Source organism: Phoca vitulina, unplaced genomic scaffold (assembly GCF_004348235.1).
Source record: "Phoca vitulina isolate PV1807 unplaced genomic scaffold, GSC_HSeal_1.0 scaffold2, whole genome shotgun sequence".
NCBI classification, from domain to species: Eukaryota; Metazoa; Chordata; class Mammalia; order Carnivora; family Phocidae; genus Phoca; species Phoca vitulina.
The window spans coordinates 62,320,122-62,338,179 of record NW_022589705.1 but is presented as its reverse complement, the minus strand read 5'-3'; the positions used below and the strand labels follow the sequence as shown (position 1 = coordinate 62,338,179).

Sequence of the window (18,058 nt, the reverse complement as noted above, 5' to 3'; positions counted from 1 at the left end):
CCAGTTTGATTCTTTGCACGTTGCTGTTAAGTTTTCCCAACACTATCTGTTGAAGAGGTTGTCTCTTTCCCATTGAATATTTCCTGCTTTGTCAAAGGTCAACTGGCCATATAATTGTGGGCTCATTTCTGGGTTTTCTATTCTGTTTCATTGATCTTTGTGTCTATTTCAGTGCCAGTACCATGCTGTTCTGATCACTACAGCTTTGTAATATAACCTGAAGTCTGGAATTGTGATGCCTCCAGCTTGTTTTCCAAGATTGCCTTAGCTGTTCCTGATCTTTTGTGGTTCCATAGAAATTTTAGAATTGTTTGTTCTAGTTCTATGAAAAATGCTGTTGTTATTTTGATAGGGATTGCATTAAATGTGTAGATTGCTTTGGGTAGTATAGACATTTTAACAATATTTGTTCTTCCAATCCATGAGCATTTCTTTGTGTCATCTTCAGTTTCACCAGTGTTTTATAGTTTTCACACTATAGTCTTTAACCTGTTTGGTTAGGTTTATTCCTAGATATCTTATTATTTTTTGGTGCAATAATAAGTGGGGTAGTTTTGGGGGTTTTCTTGGGGGGGGGGTTCTTTGTTTTTTGAGTTTTGTTTTGTTTGTTTTTGTTAGAGAACAGGGGCGGGGAGGGGAAGAGGGAGAGAGAGAATCTTAAACAGGCTCCACACCCAATGCAGAGCCTAAGAGCCTAATGTGGGGCTCGAGCTGAGATCATGACCTGAGCCGAAATCAAGAGTGCAACGCTTAACCAACTGAGCCACCCAGGCACCCCTAAATGGGATGGTTTTCTTTTTTTTTTTTAAGATCTTATTTATTCATTTGAGACACAGAGATAGAGAGAGAGAGAGCATGAGCAGGGGGAGAGGCAAGGGCAGAGGGAGAAGCAGGCTCCCCGCTGAGCCAGGAGCCCAATGCAGAGCTCGATCCCAGGACCCTGGGATCGTGATCCGAACCAAAGGCAGACGCTCAACCATCTGAGCCACCCAGGAGCCCCAGGATGGTTTTCTTAATTTCTCTTTCTGCTACTTCATTATTAATGAATAGAAATGCAAGAGATTTCTGTACATTGATTTTGTATCCTGGGACTTTACTGAATTCGTGTATCAGTTCTAGCACTTTTTTGATGGAGTCTTTTTGGATTTTCTATAAAGGGTACATGTCTTCTGCAAATAGTGAAAATTTAACTTCTTCCTTACCAATTTGGATTCCTCTTATTTCTATTTGTTATTTGATTACATGGGTAAGACTTCCAGTACTATGTTGAATAAAAGTGGTGAGAGTGAACATCCTTGCCTTATTCCTGTCCTTAGGGGGAAGGCTCTCAGTTCTTCCCCATTGAGGATATTAGCTGTTGGTTTTTCATATATGGCCTTTATTATATTGAAGTATATTCCCTCTAAACCCACTTTGTTAAGGATTTTTATCATGAATGAATGTTGTACTTTGCCAAATACTTTTTCTGCATCTACTGAAATAATCATATGGTTCTTATTCTTTCTCTTATTGATATGATGTATCACATTACTTGATTTACAAATATAGAACCACTTGATTGTGGTGAATGATATGTTTAATGTATTATTGGATATGGTTTGCTAATATTTTGTTGAGGATTTTTGTATGTATGTTCATCGGAAATATTGGCCTATACTTCTCTTTTTTGTGGTGTCTTTATCTGGTTTTAGTATCAGGGTAATGCTGAACTCACAGAATGAATTTGGAAGTTTTCTTTCCTTTTCTGTTTTTTGGAATAGTTCAAGAAGAATAGGTAGTAACGTTTCTTTTTTTTTTTTTTTTAAGACTTTATTTATTTGAGAGAGAGAGAGAGCTAGAGCAGGAACACAAGAAGGGGGAGTGGGAGAGGGAGAAGCAGGCTTCCCGCCGACCAGGGAGCCCGACTCGGGGCTTGATCCCAGGACCCTGAGATCATAACCTGAGCCAAAGGCAGACACTTAACAACTCAGGCGCCCTGGTATTAATGTTTCTTTAAATGTTTGGTAGAATGCACCTGTGAAGCCATCTGGTCATGGACTTTTGTTTGTTGGGAGTTTTTGATTACTGATTTAATTTCACTGCTGGTAATCTGTCTGTTCAAATGTTCTATTTCTTCCTGATTCAGTTTTGGTAGGTTATATGTCTCTAGGAATTTATCCATTTCTTCTAAGTAGTCCAATTTGTTGGCATAGAGTTTTTATAATATTCTCTTATAATTATTTGTATTTCTGTGGTGTTTGTTGCCATTTTCCCTCTCTCATTTGTGCTTTTATTTATTTGAGTCCTTTCTCTTTTTTTCTTGATACTTCTGGCTAGAGGTTGATAAATTTTGTTGATTTTTTTTCAAAGAACCAGCTCTTGGTTTCAATGATCTCTTTTACTGTTTTTTCAGTTTCTGTATCATTTATTTCTGCTCTAACCTTTATTATTTCCTTCCCTCTGCTGGTTTTAGGTTTTGTTTATTGTTTTTCTAGCTCCTTTAGGTAGAAGATTAAGTTGTTTGAGATTTTTCTTGCTTCTTGAGGTAGGCCTGTATTGCTATAAACTTCTCTTTTAAAACCACTTTTGCTGCCTCTCAAAGGTTTTGGACCATTGCATTTTCATTTTCATTTTTGTTTCCATGTACTTTTTTATTTCTTCTTTTATTTCTTGGTTGACCCATTCATTGTTTAGTAGCATGTTATTTAACCTCCATATAGTTGTGGTCTTTCTAGATTTTTTTCTTGTGATTGACTTCTAGTTTCACAGCATTGAGGTCAGGAAAGGTTCATGGTATCACTTTGATCTTCCTGAATTTGTTTAGTCTTGTTTTTTGACCTAATATGTGTTTTATTCTGGAGAATGTCCCATGTGCACTTGAAAAGAACATGTCTTCTGCTATTTTAGGATGGAATGTTCTGAATGTATCCATTAAATCCATCTGATCAACTATGTCATTCAAAGCCATTGTTTCCTTATTGATTTTGTTTAGATGATCTGTCAGTTGATGTAAGTGGGGTGTTAAAGTACCCCATTATAATTGTATTATTGTCGATTAGTTCCTTTATGTTTACTAACTATTTTATGTATTTGGGTGCTCCCATGTTGGGTGCATAAATATTTACAATTATCATATCTTCTTTTTGGATTGTCCCCTTCATTATTATATAGTGTCCTTCTTTGTCTCTTGTTAGTCTTTGTTTTACAGTCTGTTTGTCCAATAGAAGTATTGCTACTCTGGCTTTCTTTTGATACCCATTTGTATAATAAATGTTTCTCTATCCCCTCACTTTCAATCTGCATGTGTCTATAGGTCTAAAATGAGTCTCTTTTAGGCAGCATATAGACGGGTCTTCTTTTTTTAATCCATTCTCTCACCCTATGTCTGCAAAATGCAGTTTTTTTAAAAACAGGAGAAATCTCAGCATATTGATATGCTAATGGCAGTGATAGAGTACAGAAAGAAGTAACAATAATGAAGATAGAGGGAAGAATTGCTGAACTTATATCCTTGATTAAGTGAGAGGAAATGGGATGTAATGTGCAAGTAGAAAGATTAACCTCAGATAAGACAAGAAACAGTTCCTTCAGTAAGAGAAGCAAAGTATATAAGGGCAGAGTCAGGTCAGTAGGTGAATATAGTAGTGGAGCTTATAGAAGTACTCTTCCATTTTTTCTATTTTTTCTATTTATTGATTATATATTACCTATCAGCCACTGTGCTAGGTCACAGGGATACAAAGACAAATTAGCATGGTCCCAGCCTCAAGGAGATTTCTTATTTGAGTGAGAGTAGATGAGGGTGCCTGTAAACTCAGATAGGGAAGACAGGAGGAAGATCAGGTTTGAGATCACTATGCACTGAATCTGTGGTAGCTCTCGGACAATCTCCTTCATAATTTTGCACAGAGCTGAATTTAGTTATTATATAAGGTCAATATCATTACAACCCACCAGCTCCTTCTCTATTACTATTAAAAATGAAAAATAGTGTATACATATATGTGTGTCATTCCTTCCATATTTCTGTTCTGGCAAGTGGGACTCAAAATTCGAGCAATGAATTATTAGTTTAAGAATGTCCCTCACTTGCACAGGACGACTTACTATTCCTAAATACTTATAAATATTAGAAGAAAAAATATGCTGAAGATATCAGAAAAATGTCTTGTTCCTAACATGGTAGGACCTAATTTATGTTTGTGACATCATAGTATACAGATAATTTGCACATGGGTATGATTCAAATTAGCAGTCTATAGAAGATTGCTAGGTTATGAAATTCCCTTGTATATTATGGTAATTTACCTCCACATTGTTTCATTGTTATAGATTCTGAGGTTCTCGATAGCTTCTGAAAAAAAAACAAAACATGCAGTGATAATATATGGCTTGTTCTCTGCTTTCAGAAATAAAAAATACTAAATCAAAATTAACATGGAAAAATCTGAACCAAGTAGGCAGTTAAGCACTTGGAGATAATCAGTGTAAATATGAACAGTTATGTGTTAGCAATGGAATAATACTATTGAACATTTTTTTTTTTTTTTGCAATAGGTTTTCAGCTGCACAGGAAGGATGCTAAAAATTCTCTTTCCTCATAATATCCAGTGACAATCTTAAAAAACAAAAATGATGTTTTGGAGAACACCAGTGCTGTACAAATGCAGTCTCTATCCAGATTTGGTAAAACTATTGTATCAGAACTCTGAAATTTCAGGTCCATAAACCAAAGTACAGAAAGAGCTTTTCCCTTTTCCCCAAACATTCCATAATACCTAACTACTCTAATCAGATAGTCTGTCAAACCCAAATGATGTCATATAATAAATGCAAAATTAATACCGTCTTGAAATTCCCCATATGTGACACAGAAAAAAATATAAGAAGAAATGGTCACAAACTTGACAGAATGCAATGAATAATCAGCCTTGTCCATCTCAAGTGATTGATGTCAGAAAGTTATAATGAAATCCCTCTGCCTTAATTTAAGAATAATAGAAAAGTTGCTATATAAACCCACAGATTTCTCAAATTCAGGTCTTTTTTTTTTTTAAGATTTGATTTATCTGACAGAGATAGCACAAGCAGAGGGAGAAGCAGGCTCCCCACTGAGCAGGGAGCCCGATGTGGGACTCGATCCCAGGACCCTGGGATCATGACCTGAGCCGAAGGCAGCTGCTTAACCAACTGAGCCACCCAGGCATCCCTCAAATGCAGGTCTATCAAGTAGATTAGATCTCCAATTATACCTTCCCATTCCCATGTTAATTATTATTTCCCAGTAGCTATAAATTCTATATTCTATAGGCTGCCAGGACTATTTTGGAGATTTTTTTATAAATATTCTATAAATATTAATTTTTTTCTAAACCAATAATAACTATCATTCAATATAAAATCTATTTTGTTCCAAATGCTTTACAATATTGTATCATTTAATCATTACCATTTTCCTGCCTGTAAGGTGTAAGTTTTCCTTCCAGGAGAGGAAATCAAGGCTCAGGTAAGTAACTTGCACAAAATCACGTGTGCAATCAGTAAGTAGCAGATACATAATTTGAACTCAAGTCTGACTGACACCAAAGCTCCTTCCATTTTATAATTCACTACTCTGTACAAGATTCTATTTCAAGTCCGTCAGGGAATTAAAAAGAGGGGTTAAAAATAATTTATGCCGGGGTGCCTGGGTGGCTCAGTCGTTAAGCATCTGCCTTTGGCTCAGGTCATGATCCCAGGATCCTGGGATCGAGCCCCACATCAGGCTCCCTGCTCCACGGGAAGCCCGCTTCTCCCTCTCCCACTCCCCCTGCTTGTGTTCCCTCTCTCACTGTGTCTCTCTCTGTCAAATAAATAAATAAAATCTTAATAAAAAAATTTATGCCATTAAAGAGCTTATTACATTCTAGGAAAAAGCAGCTAAACTACAATGCAGACAGAGAGACATCACACATTTGATGATAAATTTCAGGAAAGGTTTTGTGGATGAGATAACATTTGATATAGGTTTTAAACAATAAACTGTTTTATCAAGAGGTGAAAATTTGGTGATGGGGGTACTGAGGAAGGATGTAGAGTAAAAGGGCTTTCTAAGAGAAGAGAATAATGAAGAAAAAAACCAGCAAAAAGCATTTTTTAATATACAGTAACTACTTCAAGATGACTAGAGCATTGGGTAAATAGTGGAATGAAGCCAAGGAAGACAAAAAGAGAGGATGAGTCCATACTAAACAGTCTTAAATACCATGTTGAGGAAATTTTATTTCATTCTAAAGGCACTGGGAAGTTACCTAAAGTTTTTAAGTAGGGAGTAATATGACTCAAACGATGCTTCAGAAAAGTGACTTGCATAAAAATAAACACAATATTTATTAAAATATTAAATACAATATTAAACACAAATTGAAAGGATAGAGGACTGAGGAAAAAAGGTAAATTTAGAAGTTACTACAATAGTCCTGGCAGCCTGAACTAAGACAATGATAGTAGGGAAAGAGAAGGTAGGACACTATGAAATCTAAATACTTTGTCAAAATACAGTTAGCAAAAAGCAAAGGTAAATCAGAATCCAGAGCTGTCTGATTCCAAAATATGTGTTCTTTCCCTTCTACCACACTGCCTCCACCATGTGACATGCCACAGTGCTGGGCACAAAAGTACATATTCAAAAAATATTTGTTGAGTTTTTGTTGTGGTTGCACTAAGTATTTAAATCTTGTACAGAAGCCATCAGTGTACATATTAATAGTTAGTAAATATCTGTTGAGTCAATGAATGAAGGTTCAAAGAGGAAAATAAAACTCTTAAGAAAAATTGGCACCTATAGACATAGACATTGAAGGAATATATCCACTGTGCTGCTTCAATTATAATCATTCCCCTTCTTTTTTTTTTTTAAAGATTTTATTTATTTATTTGACAGAGAGAGACACAGCGAGAGAGGGAATACAAGCAGGGGGAATGGGAGAGGGAGAAGCAGGCTTCCCGCGGAGCAGGGAGCCCGATGCGGGGCTCGATCCCAGGACCCTGGGACCACGACCTGAGCCGAAGGCAGACGCTTAACGACTGAGCCACCCAGGCGCCCCTAATCATTCCCCTTCTGTCATACTGCTAAAACACTCATAACAAACATTTGCTAAATTTTGATTATTTGGGCACAGTAGTAAATCCAAGGTGGAACAGAAGGGAGAAATATCCATAGGAGTCCCTCTAAGCACGACTGTTAGCTACTAGCACCTACATTCTGGGGCTGTTAAGAACAGGAGCCACAAGGCTATATGCATGAACATGTACATTTGGAGACAGACAGCTATGACATGTTGATGATGATACACTAAATATATTTACATGTGCTGAAATAGATGCCTTCATCAACATTTTTCCCACCTAAGGAACAATGACACACGGGTGCAAGGCTAAGAAGAAAACAGTGCAAGATCATTCACAAATGGTTCCACATAACCTAGAACACTGACATGAAGGAAACGGGCACTGGGCTAAATGGTTATTGCAGGAATGTTGACATTAGGAAAAATATTGAAGTATCTGAGCATGCAACACCAAGGTGTTTAAAATTTATCACTTATCCTGTTACAAAACCATCTTTTCTCTTTCTTCTGGGTTTCCTTGATAAATATTAATTTTCTACCCTTAGACTAATTAATTTTCTATTCATTCATTCCACATTTACTGGAGAGCTACTATGTGCCAGATACTATACCAAGATACACTATAAGAAAGAGAGAGTCTAAGAGAAGTCTTTGTCCTCCTACAGCTGAAAATCTACATGTAAATAAATCATTATAATGTGCAATGAGAAAAGTAGATATATGAATCTCCCAGATGAAAGATATGGGAAAGAAGCTAGAACTATAAGATTTAATGGACCAAAAAAGTGCATCATCTGCAAGAATCTTAAACAATAGCTGTAGAAGTATCAGGCTAAGGGAGAATCAAAGAATTCTAGAATGCTCCAGCTCCAAGGGAACTATAATTAATTTCTATTAAACAAACAAACAAAAAAAAGCAGGGCACCTGAGTGGCTTAGTCAGTTAAGTGTCTGACTCTTGATTTTGGCTCAGGTTATGATCTCGGGTCCTGGGATGAAGCCCTGCCTCAGGCTCCACTCTAAGCAGGGAGTCTGCTTAAGATTCTTTCTTCCTCTCCCTCTGCCTCTGCCCCTCCCCCTGCTTGTGCTCACCCACTCATTCACACTCTCTCCCTCCCTCTCTCTCAAATAAATAAATCTTTAAAAAAAAAAAAAACTACTACTGGCAAAGTAATTACCAACCACTGTGTCAGGCTCTGATGATCTGATGATACACAAATAAACCGTGGTCTCTGCCTACCTCAAGAAACCCACAACCCAGTGAAAAAGCTCATGACTACTACTCACTAGTAGGCAGAAGGCATTAAAAAGTGTATGAATATACAGAAAAAAATAAAACTGAAAATTTTATTAGTATAGAATGTCACATCACTAGGATGAGACTTAAAAGCACCTCTTAATTAAGACATACTCTCCTGCTATAAACTCTGGAGTATTATTTCATCAACTCTACCTCTGAAAAGGCATGTGCCAGCATCACATGACAAACTGTCTTATGGGGGATTCAGATAACTGCACTAAAAAGCTACAGGGGCTGATAGTATTCAAGTAACCATCATCTCTCATCTGACTGTTCTTTAAATACACTATGCATGCTCTTACCTCAGGTAAAGAGGTAAAAATAACCTTTTTTTACTTTTAGGTAAAAATAACCACTCCCTCCTTGGTAACTCTATCACACCCTATACAGATTCTACTAACTTGTACTTGATTCATTAATTTATTCATTCTCTTACTTGAGTACTTTTTGAGCACCCATTACGTACAAGACAGCATACTACGTGCTGAGAATATAAAGCACTCAAAAACACAGACACAATCCTGTTTTCATGGAACTTACATTCTAGAGGGGGAGACATAATAATCAAATTTAAAAATAAATATATAACAAATCTGGTGATATAAATGCTAAGAACAAAAATAAAATAGGGTAAGAGGGATGGGAGAGATGAAAAGAGAGTACTATACTAGTTGTGTAGCCAGCAAAACCTCCCTGATATGATTAACAGTTTATCAGAGACATGAATGAAGTGAAAGATGTACCATGTAAATATCTTGGGGGCAGAGCATTCCAGGCAATAGAAGTGGAAAGGCCCTGAGGTAAGAGCATGCATAGTGTATTTAAAGAACAGTCAGATTAGAGATATGGTGACTTGAATACTATCAGCCCCTGTAGCTTTTTAGTGCAGTTATCTGAATCCCCCATCAGACTGTGAACTCCTTGAAAGCATGGATCCAATCTTAGCTACCTCTGAGTCCCCACTGCCTAAAGAGAACTGAACAGGTGGACACTCAATAAATATCTGAGTAATTAATGAGAAAGGATCCAATCCTTCTCTCCTTTGCTTGATTTACTCCCTGGTATTATTGATAGATATGCACTACATCCTTCACTGGGATTTAAGTTTTCCTGAGAGCAAGTGCTATGTCAGATATATTTTTTCCTCTTCTTCCCATCCCACACCTTCCTCTACTTCCTGGCAAGTGGCTGTACAAATATAATGCAGGACCAAAAGAAATAAAACCACTGAAGGTATATCTTGGTGCTGTGCTACCAAAAGTCATCCGGAATAGGGAATAAAGAGTAGAAATCCTAGATCAAAATTCTCTGTGGAAACAAATGGTACAAAAATACTGAAACAAAGATAGGGCAAACATCAAATTTCTATTACTACCCCCTCTTACCTGTACCACTTTACAGATGCAACTAGTCATACTGTCACAAAGTATTCTTTCAGGATCCAGAGCTGGGTCAGTAGACAGTGATCCCAGAGAGGAAAGCCAGGGGATCTGAAGGATAGTGCTCAAAAACCATAAAATGCTCAGCCATGACTTCAGGTGGAAACGGATCCAAAAGGTCTATCTGCAGGCAGTAATGGAAACCAAGCATAATTGCCACTTAGTGGTCCAGGGAAATCCACCTATTCACATCTGGATCCCAGACAGTGATTGGGAAAATAAAAAGTAAATTTGGATATAGACATGGTGAAAATTAGGCCACCCCGCCCAGATTCCCATCAAGAGGGCAAGGGCTCAAGGCAATACTTAAAGAGGCTTAAAGTGATAATAATTCTAAGATTTTAAGCTAGGTAAAACTATGGCACAAAAAACTAGGTATCAAAAAAGAACCCACTTCTAAAGACTATACCAATGGAAATAATGCAAGAAATTCTACAACTTATAAACTAGGGACCAGGTTTTGTCTCTTGCACATCAGATAGCAAGGCAGCAACTAGCTGATAGTTGGCAGCAACTCTGATACTAACCACAGACATTATCCTCTGGTCAAGATTGGCTCAGAGATAAGGCGTATTGGGATGAAAGGCAAGGCCCATCAGCAGTATATCTAACTGCTGCGAGCCAGGAAGAGTAAAGGTATGCATGGCAGCGGGTCCACAAAATCAGAGATTCGTCAAGCTGGAAAAACCACTGCAGTCTTTCAAACCCAACTATGTAAGAGATGTCTATCACTTCCCCTCCACCCACAGCCCCTTCTTAGAGAATGTGTACTACCCACAGCCCTTAAAAAGAAGCCCTATATACCCAAGACTATTACCCTCTTTAACCACAACTGACCAGACCCAAGCTGAACTAATAACATTTTCAGAATGAAAATTATCATTCTAAATGATAATTTAGAATTAAAATGTAAGACTGAGTTTATTAGATAATGTCGAGCAGGCCAAAATCAACACTATGGCAAGTGAAAGCCACAACAAGCAGGGAACACAAGGAAAACAAACTCAAGATCATACCGGCCCAGGCATATATAGAAGGAGGAAGAGGCTAGCCTGACAATTTTCCAGTTTCGTTTATGCCTATTGGATTAAAAATATTTATTAGTGACTGATAATTCTTGGATAAAATTTCCCTTGAAAAGCAGTCTCATTCTTCAGAATTTGGGTTATCTTTAATAACATATAATTTTCATTTGCTATACTGTTATTTATAGTCCTGTGTTAAATATTCAGATTCAATTATAATCATTCTATTCCTAGATGATATTAAGTTATACTTTAAATATGATCCAATATCCCAGGATCCACAAATCTCAGTAAGAAGAAAGCATACCCTTCCCTTCAGCAATGAGCATCCAAATTTTACTTATAAAATTGTTTCCATATTTTACCCTGTTTAGATGTATAAAAGGTTAACATCTAATTCCATTTACAATGCTGATCCAGCAAGAAAGAAATTAATTTGGCATTAGAATAGTAACATCAATTTCCCATGTATCTGAAATAATGCATTTACTGGAAAGAGATTAATATCAATTCCATAAATCATTCACATGCTTTTTCCGGAGTTGGAGACATCTGAGTAATGTCATATATGTGAGCTGATATCACTTTGTGCATACTCCATTCATTAATCTATGCCTGGGGTTGCAGAATAGTTGTCAGAAGAAAATATAAAACTTGGAAAAGAATCAATCTTTCTGTTCTTAATTTTTTGTGACTTGTTTTAGGTAAGGTAAGCCAAATGTTGCCTGAAAAGTGATGACATTGATCCATACTGGCAGCCAGTATTTTCAGGAAAAAAAATTTTTTTTAAATCAGACATGTGGTCAATTGTCATCCTAGTGGTAACAACCACTTAATACACATATGATAAGACAATGTGTAAATGTCAATGTAAAGATTACATTAAGGATCCTCAATAAAATGCTGACTGAAAAGAGAATTGAGTCTGAACCTCTCCTGTAAACATCAACTCTTCCTTGAAACTATTGAATTTCATTATCACACAATCTCAGAGTTCTTTGTGTCAGGGTTCTCCATAGAAATAGAAGCAATAAGGGGTGTGGGTGGGTGTGTGTGTGTGTGTGTAGAAAGAGATTTATTATAAGGAATTGGCTCATACTATTATGAAGGGTAACAAGTCCCAAAATCTGCAGTTAGCAAAATAGAGTCCCACAAGAGCCGGCGGTATAGTTCCAGGCAAATGCCAGCAGTCGCAAAACCTAGGAAGAGCCAATGTTTCAGTTCAGCTGAACACAGAAAAAAAACTGATGTCCCAGCTCTAAGCACTCAGGCAGGAAGAGTTTCTCCTTACTAAGGGGAGGCTCAGCCTTTTTGTTATATTCAGGTTTTCCCACATTAGGGAGGGCAACCTACTTTATTCAGTCTACCAATTTAAATGTTAATCTTATCTAGAAATACCTTCACAGACACACCCAGAATAATGTTTTACCAAATGTCTGGGCATTCCATGGCCCAGTGAAGCTGAAACATAAAATTAATTTTCACAGTACCTCAGAGATCATCTACCAACCCCCAAAATACAGGCCCCAGACCCCTTCATAACAAGGAATGAGAAAAACAAGACCCAGATGTGAGCTTGGAGCTCCTAATGCCCAGTAAATATTAGTTATTTTTGACCAATTGATAATTATTAACCTAAACGTAAATCTTTCATTACAAGTCACATGTGGCTAACAAAACTACAGAAAAAAAGGAAGTATGTGATCCAAAGGAAAGAATCCAGGCCTTTGAGTCAGATGAGGATCAAATCCTGGCTCTGTAATTTACTAAGTTACTTAAATTTTGACCCTCAGCTTCCTCACCTGAAATAGTGCCTATTTTATAACATTCTTAGAATTAGAGATAAGGTATATAATGTTTCTTACATAGTAGCCCTCATGTAGTAGATGCTCAATATTTCCCTAACACATCGTTACGTGTTCACTTTCCAGACACATGGGAGAATTCCATTTTTGCCCTCTTGAATATAGACATGGCCATATGACATGTTTTCACTACACAATGTGAATGGAAATTATTTGTGACCCGTGAAGGGTTTTTTATTACTTTAAAATCATAGTGAGAAATTTCTCTTGCCACAAATTCACAAAACCAAAAGTCCTTATATTTTATACTATAGTAACAACTTACAGAATATTTCCCTATCTTCTATCATTTGCATGTAATAGCAGTATTGTCAACTAGGCAGGACAGGCTTCATTACTCCATTTTAGTGACTAGATCACACACTCAGAGAAGTTAAGTGAGTGCCCAAGGCCACATACATGATAAGTGCCAGGTCTTCTGATTCCCAGGGAATACCAATCAGTGAATGGGAAAAAAAAAATCACACTGACAGTAAACTGTTTTGTAAAATAATTTCTTGACATGTTGATTTGTTTTGGTGTTTTGTGTAGGATACCCCACATTCTATTTCCCCATACACTAGACATAACCCCCTACTACACACACACACACACACACACACACACACACACACAGCCCATACTCATTCTTCTCCAGGCCCTTTCAGATCTCTTGCCTCAGGGGAGGTTTATGTGACAGTAAAAAGGCAAAAGTAGCCTCTAACATTTTTCTTCCTCACATTAGCCATGATTATGCTAGTAGAAAAAGGGTCTTCCATTGGAAACAGAAAAGGGGAGGAAATAGTCCCACACACTGATAAAGTGATAGAAATCAAGGATCCCATGAGTGGTGGAAGGAAGAGGTGCTCCCTGGCAGTCCTCAGCAGGGGGTGGTTGTGCAGGGCACCTAGGGAAGAATAATTCTGGGCACTAGGGCTCTGGGTCTAGGCAAAGGCCCCAAAAAGACCCCCATTCCCAGCTTGCAGTGAAGCATTCCACCTTCAAGGAGCTACATGGGCTTGGATGATAAGGATATCTGTGTCCAGACATTTCAAAATCAGAAGGCCTCATCTCATTGCCTAAGTATCACATAAGCCTCTTGGCATTTTATGTAATGGTAGAGAAAGAGATAGAGCCTCAGGGAAGATGAGAAATTAAATTTCCCAAAATCCCAATGAGATGGAGAACAAGAGTCAGATTAATTTGATTTAAATAAACTAAAATAATTTGACATTTCTTGCTGAGTATATGAACTAGGATCCACACCTACAACATACAAACAGGCCAAAATCCTTCTGAAAACATACACTTTTTTTTTTTTTTTTTTTTAGAGAAAAAACTGGGGGTTGGTGGAAGGGGGGGGGGGGATGGGTTAAATGGATGGTGGGTTTAAGGAGGGCACTTGTTATGGTGAGTACTGGGTATTATATGTAAGTGATGAATCACTAAATTCTACTCCTGAAACCAATAGTACACTATATGTTAGCTAACTTGAATTTAAATAAAAACTTGGTCCTGAGTTGGGGGTGGGGGAGAAATCAGCATTTTGAGAAAATGAAAATAATACCAGTTCAGCAAAGTTTCCATAATGAGGAATAATAAATCTCTAAAGCTAACACGTGATGTTTTCCTTGCTATAACCAGAGAGTGATTTTGATAGTGAGTTAATCATCACTATTATCTTATATTGTTCTCTGGACTCAAATGTATATAGAAAGTAATAATTTCACACAGTACTTTCCAGGACCATAGGAAATAAAGCTGTGCTAGACTGAATAAAATTAAGCCAGGGATGGAATGTGACCAAGAAGCAGAAGTTTTTGTTCCTGAACTCAATGATGGGCCTAATAATAAAAAAGCTTAAATAAGCAAATAAATAAATAAATAAATAAATACTTGGAAGGAAAAAAAAAGAAAACATATACTTGTCAATTTCAAACCTATGACATTTTCCTGACCATTCCTAAAGGACTAAGTTCTCCGAATCCACAAATGTCACCCTTTCTCCATAAATTGCTAGATATTCCAATTATCTACCTCCATCAATGAGGAAGAATATATGGTATGAAAACATGCAAATAGTCTTCCCAGATTAGATACTCACTAAAAACAGGGAGTGAGTTAAAGCTCCCCAAAGCGGTAGCAGTTACACTCCCATCTACTCCATTTAAAGGGTCTCAACTTGCTGTCCTATGAGCTAACATAGAACATCACACTGGTTATTTGCTTGTACTACAACTTGGAGATGCTCAGGTTGTCATGAATAACCCAGCAAATAAATAGATCAATGCTGAATAACCAGAAACTAAGGTATATGAGCACAGGCTTAGAGGTCAGCTAGCCTGAGTTGAACTACAGGTTCTACCACTTACTAGTTGTGTGCAGTTAAGGATGTCACTTTAACTTCTCTGAACCTCAATTTCCTTTTCCAAAAATAAAATGTTTGCCCTCCTTTTTGTCCAGGATTTATGAGAGACCATAATAGATGTGAAAACACTTTGTTAACTACAAAATGCTATATAAATATTAGGAATTATTCATTTTTCTGCTTGCTCTTGCTGTTGTGGTTATTATTTTCCATCAGACCCTAAGGTCTACCAGGAGTAACACATGGTGAGTTTTTACAAATAGGTCCATGTTATCCAGTGTACTCTGTGAAGGGACAGTTACAAGGAAGCCTCTAAATTTATTTATTTATTTACTTACTTATTTATATATCATTCATTTAAGGAACATGCATTGAGTTGTCTATCATTACCAGACATTGTTTTAAGCATTCAATATTTAACTATATCTCCATCAACCTCTCATAGTGACCATTAGAAGTACTTCTTTTGGCCATCTGTATGACTTCTTTGGAAAACTGTCTATTCAGGTCCTCTGCCCATTTTTTAATCAGTTTGAGGGTTTTGGTGTTAAATTCTTTATATATTTTGAATATTAACTCCCTATCAAATTTATCACTTGCAAATATCTTCCCTCATTCAGTAGGTTGTCTTTTTGGTTTTTTGATGGTTTCACTCTATAAAAGCTTTTTATATTGATGCAATACCAGTAGTTTATTTTTGTTTTTCTTTAACTTGCCTGAGGAGACATATCTAGAAAAATACTGCTACAACAAATGTCAAAGAAATTACTGCCAATGTTCTCTTCTAGAATGTTTATGGTTTCAGGCCTCACATTCAGCTCTTCAATCTGTTTTGAGTTTATTTTTATGTATGGTGTAAGAAAGTGGTCCAGTTTCATTCTTTTGCATGTAGCTGTCCAGTTTACCCAGGACCGTTTATTTTTACCTCCTTTGTCATAGATTAATGGACCATGTAAGTGTGGGTATATTTCTGGGCTCTCTATTCTGTTCCATTGGTCTCTTGTCTATTTTTGTGCCAGTACCATACTGTTTTGATTACTATAGTTTTGTAGTGTATCTTGACATCTAGGCTTGTGATACCTCCAGCTTCATTTTTCTTTCTCAAGACTGCTTTGGCTATTTGGGATCTTTTGTGTTCCATACAAATTTTAGGATTATTTGGTCTAGTTCTGTGAAAAATGTTATTGGTATATTGATAGGGGTTACACTGATCCTGTAGATTGCTTTAGGTAGCATGGACCCTTTAACAATATTAATTCTTACGATAAGGTATGTGGTATATCTTTACACTTGCTTGTATCATCTTCAATTTCTTTTATCAATGTCCTACACTTTTCACAGTATAGGTATTTTATCTCCTTGATTAAGTTTATTTCTAGGTATTTCATCCCTTTGGGTGCAATTACAAATGGGATTGTTTCTTAGTTTCTGTTACTTTGTTATTAGAGTTTAGAAATGCAACAGATTTCTGTATATTAATTTTGTATCCTATAACTATACTGAATGTATTTATTAGTTCCACTAGTTTTTGGTGCAGCCATTAGGCTTTTCTATATATAGTATCATGTCATCTGCAAATAATGAAAGTTTTTCTTCTTCCTTGCCAATCTGTATGCCTTTTGATTTCTTTTTCTTTTCTTTTTTTTTTTTAAAGATTTTATTTATTTATTTGACAGAGACACAGCGAGAGAAGGAATACAAGCAGGAGGAGTGGGAGAGGGAGAAGCAGGCTTCCTGCAGAGCAGGGAGCCCGATGTGGGACTCGATCCCAGGACCCTGGGATCATGACCTGAGCCGAAGGCAGACGCTTAATGACTGAGCCACCCAGGTGCCCCTGATTTCTTTTTCTTGTCTGACTACTGTGGATAGGACTTCCTGTAGAATGTTCAATCAAAGTGCTGACATTGAACATCCTTGTCATGTTCCCTATCAAAAGAAAACCTTTCAGGTTTTCACCACTGAGTATTATGTTAGCTGTGAATTTTTCATATATGGCCTTTGTTATGTTGAGTTATATTCCCTCTAAACCCACTCTGGCGAGAGGTTTTATCATAAATGGATATTGCACTTTGTCAAACGCTTTTTCTACATATACTGAGATGAACATATTGTTTTTATCCTTCCTCTTGTTAATGTGGTGTATCACACTGATTGATTTATGCTTATTGAACTGTCTTTGCATCCCTGGAATAAATCCATTTTGATTGTGGGGAATGATCTTTTTAATATACTATTGATTTTGGTTTTCTAACATTTTCTTGAGGATTTTTGCATCTATGTACATCAGATTTTTTTTTATAGTTTTTTATTTTTGTCATCTCTCTGGTTTTAATATCAGGGTAATGCTTGCCTTGTAGAATGAATTGGGAAGTTTTCCTTCCTCTTCTATTTTTTGGAATAGTTTGAGCAGAATAGGTATTAACTCTTAAATCTTTGGTAAAATTCACCTGTTAAGCCAGATGATCCTGGATTTTTGTTCATTGGGAGTTTTTTGATTACCAATTCAATTTCATTAGGAGTAATCAGTCTGTATAAATTTTCTATTTATTCCTGATTCAGTTTTAAGATTGTGTATTTCTAGGAATTTATCTGTCCAGTTTTCAGGCATATAATTTTTATAATATTCTCTTATAATTCTTTAAATTTCTATGGATCAGCTGTTATTTCTCCTCCTTCATTCTGATTTTGAGTCCTCTCTCTCTCTTTTTTTTTTTATGAGTCTGGCTAAAGATTTATCAATTTTGTTTATCCTTTCAAAGAATCAGCTCTTGGTTTCATTGATCTTTTATTTTATTTTTTAGTTTCTATTTATTTTCACTCTAATCTTCATTATTTACTTCTTTCTACTGAATTGGTGCTTTGTTTGTTCTTCTTTTTCTAGTTCCTTTAGGCATAAGGTTATATTGTTTGAGATTTTTCTTAAGATAGGCCTGTATCACTACAAACTTCCCTCTTAGACTACTTTTGTTGCACCCCAAAGATTTGGGATTGCTGT

General features: G+C 36.6%; 1 protein-coding gene across 4 annotated transcripts in view; it reads right to left on the bottom strand.

Annotated features, from left to right (window-relative positions):
• The window catches only part of LOC116647850 (BEN domain-containing protein 5), a 1,423,949-nt gene that overhangs the window by 1,250,669 nt on the left and 155,222 nt on the right, over positions 1-18,058 (bottom strand). The window lies entirely within an intron of this gene.